This window comes from Mus pahari, chromosome 1 (assembly GCF_900095145.1).
Source record: "Mus pahari chromosome 1, PAHARI_EIJ_v1.1, whole genome shotgun sequence".
NCBI classification, from domain to species: Eukaryota; Metazoa; Chordata; class Mammalia; order Rodentia; family Muridae; genus Mus; species Mus pahari.
In genome coordinates, this window is record NC_034590.1 from 78,398,204 (window position 1) to 78,406,011 (window position 7,808).

The 7,808-nt window shown below is 34.0% G+C and overlaps 1 pseudogene; it reads left to right on the forward strand.

The window, feature by feature from the left end:
* Nucleotides 1–1,875: 1,875 nt before the first annotated feature.
* LOC110323597 lies at nucleotides 1,876–2,807 on the forward strand (annotated as a pseudogene).
* Nucleotides 2,808–7,808: the final 5,001 nt, after the last annotated feature.

Consider the following 7,808-nt stretch of genomic DNA (forward strand, 5'->3'; position numbering starts at 1 on the left):
ATGAATATTTGACAGTACAGAACTCAGAACAAAGAAGATGATTAGGTATATTTGTATAATGATAAATGTTTGAAGAGACAAAACTAAGAGATCCAGAAGACGTATGTTATGAGATAAAGGATGGAAATTAAGAATGAAAAGACTGAAATCATGAGATAAAGTATATGAAATTAACAATGGAAAGAGGTCCCTGGAGTTTTAAGCAACAGTGTAAGCAACTCATGATGGTGAACATGGTCTGTGACTTGATTGTAGTCCTGTTCTGTGTCGTAATACTTGTTGTGACATTGTACTAAGGTGTGGAGCACATGTAGAATTTCTGTGCTGTTATATGCTATTATTGTGTGTGTTTTTCCCATACAATAACTTCTAAAACAATAATAGTGTTATTTGGGGATGTATAAAATGAGCTTTTTTTTTTTTCAGAAATCTTTCAACTTTGAGCAAAAAGTCCGTCCACTGCACTGTGCTCTTTTGCATTCACAGCTTTTTCAATACTGCAATATCTCAATACTTCAATCCTTAAAGTTTTCATAAAGCAAATACTCAAAAAGATCAGTTGATGCTCTTCAATAACACGTATTTGTATGTACATGAGTATCTCCAATTTTCAGTCCTGATGGGTTTTCAGTGGAATTTTAACAAGCAAGATAGATACTCAAGGGATTATTTCCCATAAGACAGTATTTCTCATCAAACATAGCCTTCCTTTTTGTTTGTCCTTGAGGCTGAGCCACTCACAGGTAANTTCCCTTTTCTACTGATATGGGAATTTTTATTTATAATTTTAATAATTAGAATTATAAACATATTTTAAAAAGAAAATAATTAGTTCCACATTTGTTTGTTTCTATAGTTAACACATGGTATAATATATACTATAGTATTCAAATTAAAATATCAGAACATGGTATGTTTTAAAATAAACCAGTGATAAGTATTTGTATAGTGCATGTCACTTATCTAGGGTACCATAAATTGTCAGTGACAAGTCAGATCCTCATCTTTGGTCTATGTTGCTCAACCAGTCATTACATTTCTGTATAACATTTTGCATCCATGCCATATAATGCTTACTTCAGCTTTTCATATGTTTTCATTAAAAGGTTAAGTTTCACTGATATATTTCATATGTCTATCCTGTACAAGAAAAGTAATATTCTAGTGTTCAAACACATGAATATCCAGTGTATATAATGTAGCTTGCTATTATTCAGTCAATTCACATATAATTAAGAAGTAGTAATATTTATATGCACATGCATGATATGTGTATATATGTAGTGGAATATTTGGGAAGTAGAAAGGGACTAATGTAAAGAGTAAAGAAATAGGAAAGGGAAATAAAGGTGAATGTGTTCAAAGTAGATGAAATACTTGGATAAAACTGCCACAAAACCTATGGTTTGATACAATGAAAATAAACTGAAAATGTAACAGTGTAATATCAAAGCACATAGTATTCAGGCCATTGTGTGTGTGTTCGAGTGTGTGTGTGTATGTGTGTGTGTGTGTGTGTGTGTGTGTGTGTGTGTACATGCAGTTTCCCTCACTGATTTCGTGAAAAAAAAAAGAGTCATTCAATTTCAGTTGTTCTTTATTCCTCATTGGCATGTAAACTAATAACATGAGGCACAAACTATGTGTTACAAAGAAAAAAATACTAATTTTTATTTCCCATGAATTAACTGATGTTTACTATTTTAGTATTTATATAAGATAGTACATGAAATATTTCTCATGAAATGTATACATACTATCTGTATTTCTGTTATTACCTTATATATAGCTTCTACAAAACCAGTAAGAGTCAATACTGTATTCTACTCTAATAGTTGACTGTATTAGAGTACAATGGCAGTATTCCTATCATAGATGGAACCTGGAAACTACACAGTGGTAACAAAGGTGATTCTTTTGGGATTTACAGAGATGATACAGTCCGTGTCATTTTATTTATTGTGTTTCTAATAATCTACTCTGTCACCTTAATGGGCAATGTAAGCATTATCATGCTAATCAAAAGAAGCCCTCAGCTTCACACCCCCATGTACCTTTTCCTCAGCCACTTGGCCTTTGAGGACATAGGTTACTCTTCAACAGTCACACCCATCATGCTGAAGGGCTCTCTCAGGAAAGAAGCATTTATACTTGTGTCTGGCTGTGTGGCTCAATTCTCTTCTGTAGTGACATTTGGGTCAACTGAATGTTTCCTGCTGGCTGCTATGACCTATGATCGCTATGTAGCCATCTGTTCACCTCTGCTCTATGCCACACAGATGTCCTCCACAGTCTGTATTCTCCTAGTGGGAGCTTCCTACCTAGGTGGATGTGTGAATGCTTGGACATTTACTGGATGTTTATTAAATCTGTCCTTTTGTAGACCAAATAAAGTTAATCACTGTTTTTGTGACTATTCACTACTCTTGGAGATTTCATGTTCTCATGACTTTTCTTCTGAAGTCATTCCAGCAATCTCTTCAGGCTCGATCATTGTGGTCACTATGTTTATTATTGCACTGTCTTATGTTTGCATCCTTGTCTCAATCTTGAAGATGCACTCCACTGAGGGTCGCCAGAAGGCCTTCTCCACCTGCACCTCCCACCTCACTGCGGTCACTCTATTCTATGGGACCATCACATTCATTTATGTGATGCCTAAAACCAGTTACTCCACATACCAGAACAAGGTAGTGTCTGTATTCTACACAGTGGTAATCCCAATGTTGAACCCCATCATCTATAGCCTCAGAAACAAGGATGTCAAAGAGGCCATGAAAAAATTGATGGCTAACAATCACTGGTAGCCATAATGTCTGCAATTTTAAAGAGTGTAATAGGCTCTGAACTTCCAAATGACTGGACAGTATACTATGGAAATTTAATACTGTATTTATGATATTTTTGACATAAATTTTATCATCTTACTATCAAGATTTTCATCATAAAATCAGTGGGTTAACTAATGTGGCAATATTTAGCAAATTTCTCATTGTTTTATCCTTTCATCTGCCACCATTTTTTGCATCTATAAACACAAGTCTCTCATATAAGTTCTGTTTCTTTTGAATGCAGCCTATATATTTGAAATTGTAGAATCATTTGGAATACTTTGAATAAGAGTGGGAATGCTATATAAGATCTTAACCTGAAAGAAATTACCTTCTGCGTTATAGACATCTAAAGGTTGAAAACAGAATAATAGGTAGTAGAAAACTTGTGTTATAGGGTGGAGTCTTCTATGATACCTCATCCAGACAATTCCAGAGGTCACTCATATTCTCCCTAATCTATTGACTCTTCCTATTTAGGAACCTGTTAAACCCAATACCTAAAGGGGGTCCTTAAAGACATCCTATTGGAGATAATTTAGGTTATCCCATGCCTGTGAAGATGAAGATGTAGTGATTCAGAATTCTTGAATTGTTTTAGTCCTGAGATATACTATGTATTTCTGCCATATCTTTTGAACAATATATTTATTTTGGCTCTGAAAATGGAAATTCCTAGTGTTTTACACCTAATTTTGATGATATCATAACATTAAAGTGATTATCCTCAATCAGACTAATTTTCCATTTGATGGTTTAAAAATTTTTGTGCTTTAAATTACATATTTGCAGTTTACATATTGATTGTCTTCTGTATGAATACCTTTTCATCAAAATTATGTTTTAATAATTATTTTTGTCTTTAATATAATGTTAATTAGCATCAGATTAATCTTAAATGCATTGCAAAATTCTTTTAATTTTAACTGATAATAACACATTGTACTTGACTTGGGCCAAAAGGCTAAACAAGAATGATGCCTTCTATTTTATTTCCAGCAGTATTTCTTCAATCTTCAAGTTCTAGGCTGATTTCCTTAATCATTAGTTTAATCAGCACCCAAATCTCTGCATGTCTGTAGCAGTCAAATAATTGAGAGGTTGGTTGAAGTCTCTTAAATTCTATTTTTCTAGGATTTTCCAATAATGTTTCAATGGTGAATTACATGAATTAATTTTTTGCTTTAAATAGCTAGGAGCTTTAACTGAAAATTAGCCTTTACTGAAATTGCCTTCTTCACAAAGCATGAAAGGTGCATATTAACAACTAAACACTATATTCATAAATACTACACAAATATCATGATGTGGTCAGGAAAATACCTAGCCACATCAAGAGAGGAAAAGATGTCATTCTGTGGCTGAGATGTTTGTCTAGTGATCAATAATTCGCTGATTTACTTTCATGAGTTCAAATTTTTTACCAGAGTTTAACAATAATAAAAAAAGAAAGGATAACAATGTAGATGTTTTTCTTGCACGTTTTAAGTGTTTTTAAAATAGGGTGAATTACATATGTGACCTTAAAACCTTTATTCTCCCAGCACTCAACACACAATGATATAAGATGAGACCTCCTTAATGTTTCCATATCGGGATGTGGGTCATTCTGTAGAGCATTTTCCTAATTAGTGATTGATGACATGGTTCTAGCTCATTATGGGTGGTACCAACTCTAGGATAGTGATTCAGGATTCACTAAGAAAACAAAATAAAATCAATTTAAATGTTTATTTGGGGGAAGGATCTGTCATAAATATGTTCAGAAAAATATGCATAACAAAAGTTTCATTTCCAGAATTCAACTTTGTTTGTCCTTAGTATTCATTTTCAAGATTTATCCCCCGTCATCCAAAGTGCAATAACATATGACCATATCTAAAATAGCTTTCATTATAGTAATTTGAAGCCCATGTTAGGCAATAAATTAGGCATATTAGGTACCCAAACCACAAAATTATGAAGGGTTTTTCCCCATCATCTGTCCAAATTTTTATTATATTCCTAAGCAAACTCAGCTCTCCTTATATTTTTCCATTAGAACTAAGTAAGCTCCTTTAGGGGGCCTCTGTACTGTTATCTTCATATGTTACCACTTTCAGGGCTTTAGAGAAAGCAGAGAGGTGTAATGAGCTGTGATTAAGCACTTATCATCAGAAGAGATTAACAGAAAAGATCAGATATTTAGGAACATATCTAAGGAAATGATAATTGTGGTGAAGTGGGACTGAATAACATGAGTGGACATGGGGAGATGATGGAAGTTATAAATCCAAAGTGAAATCAATAGATCATAGAGCCCATTGTGATTAAGGATTTTTTTCAAGTGTGGTCATTAAGGTGTGAATTCAGATTTCAATACATTCCTCAAATTAAATATGTCACAAGATATATACACATCTTATATAAGCACTCTGTAATATTCAACTGTCTTTAGTCAGTTAGGTCTTGACAGTTCAGTTTATTTTTCTCTATTGGCCTCTTTGATGAAAAGATCATGTTTAGCACCCAGTCATTCATGCATCTACCAATATATCCACCTAATATATGCTAGAAAAACCTATTAAAGCATATTAAGGTAGAGATATTAAGGAAGTAAATGACCCAGGCTGTTCCTCAAAGTGATAACAAAGATATAGGAGAGATAGAATCAAAAACTAAAACTTAGATTAATAAATGCAAATGTTTAGAATATGCTATGGAGGCACACAAAAAACAAGATAAATTTCTCTGGGAAGGCAATATTCTTTAAGGTTGTGGTTGAAGTATTTTGCTATATGTCTCTAGATTATCTTTTCTCTGGTTTTCTACTCACGAAAATCAATCTGAATGCCATCATAAGATTTTAGTTACATTCCAGCCTAGCACTAACACACTTTGTCATCTGTTGACAAATGGATCCAGCCTAGGAAAAAGTTAGGTTGTAATGCCAACCTAAAGATTTCCCAACACAATTTGGATTATTGTTGTCTTGCATAAATATGCCTGAGGCAAAAGTGTAAGACAGAGCACATAGACTCAACTTCTGAGGGTTCAAAAAGGAATATCTACACTAAATAGCTTCCTCTATTTGTTCTCTTATGCAAGTTAGTGTCTTTGAGCAATTTCAGTCTTCTAATTTTGAATGTTATAGGTATAATATGGTTTTCATCAAGGAATCAGAAGGATAGACTCCTTCTGGGGCTTTAGGAAGGAATCCATTTGCTAGCTTTTGGAGATTCCAGAACTTATCATGTTCCTTGCTTTTTAACATTCTTCCTCAGTTCAAAATCAGCAAGGTTTTGCACCCTTGTCTTTAGGTCATTACTTCTCTTTCATGCTCTTTCATCCAATCTTCATGTGCCAAGACAGTTGTAGTTATAATGAGTCCATTCAAATAACAGATTATGTCTCATCAGTAGCATCAATTTCTGCTTTTGAATTAAACTAGCATATTACTACTGGTTAATGATATTTATTCTTTGGCATTTTGTTGGCTAATTTTTAAAAATTCCCCAACCAAACTGGCTTGTGGGAAAGCCTGTAATGTATTTTCTTCTTTAGTGATTCATGTGGAGAGGTCCAAGCTTGCTGTGGATACTTCCACTTCTATCTTGATAGTCCTGGGGTATATAAGAGGGACCATCTCACAAAAAGCAATCTACACATTCAATGAAATCACAACCAAAATTCCAACTCAATTTTTTAAACCTTGAAATATCAATTAGCAACTTCATATAGAAAAGCAAAATGTGCCAGACATGGTGACGCATGCTTTTACTCCCAGCACTAGGGAGGTAGAGTCAGGCGGATTTCTGAGTTCGAGGCCAACCTGGTCTACAGAGTTCCAAGACAGCCAGGGCTACAGAGAGAAACCCTGTCTCAAAAAACCACAACAAAACAAAAAACAAAAACAAATAAACAAAAAACAAAAAAAAACAAAACAAAAAAACAACAGAAAAAGAAAAGCAAAAGGCAAAAGACAAAAGACAAAAAAACAAAACAAAATGAAACAAAACAAAACAAAACAAAACAAAAAAACCAACAAGATAGCCAAAACAATCCTGAACAATAAAATCTTGAGGAATTTACTGGAATTCACCATCACTGATCTCAAGCTGTACTACAGAGCAATAGTAATAAAAACTGCATAGTATCAGTACAGAAACAGACACATTGATCAAATTAATTGAATTGAAGAACCATAAGTTACCCCACACACCTATGGGACACTTGATTTTTTTTTTTTATAAGAAGGCAAAACCATCACATCATCTGCAAATAACGATATTTTAACTTCTTCCTTACCAAATTGTATCCCCTTGATCTCTTTTTGTTGTTGGATTGCTCTGGCTAGGACTTCAAGTACTATATTGAATGGGTAGGGCGAAAGAGGGCAGCCTTGCCTAGTCCCAGATTTTAGTGGGATTGCTTCGAGTTTCTCTCCATTTACTTTGATGTTGGCTACCGGTTTGCTGTAGATTGCTTTTATTATGTTTAGGTAGGGGCCTTTAATTCCCAATCTTTCCAAGACTTTTATCATGAAGGGGTGTTGTATTTTGTCAAATGCTTTCTCAGCATCTAACGAGATGATCATGTGGTTTTTGTCTTTGAGTTTGTTTATGTAGTGGATTTTATTGATGGATTTCCTTATATTAAACCATCCCTGCATCCCTGGAATGAAGCCTACTTGGTCATGATGAATGATCATTTTGATGTGTTCTTGTATTCAGTTTGCGAGAATTTGATTGAGTATTTTTGCATCGATATTCATAAGGGAAATTGGTCTGAAGTTCTCTTTCTTTGTTAGATCTTTGTGTGGTCTAGGTATCAGAGTAATTGTGGCTTCATAGAATGAATTGGGTAGAGTACCTTCTGTTTCTATCTTATGGAATACTTTGAGGAGAGTTGGAATTAGGTCTTCTTTGAAAGTCTGATAGAATTCTGCAGTAAACCCATCTGGTCCTGGGCTTTTTTTAGTTGGGAGACTATTAATGA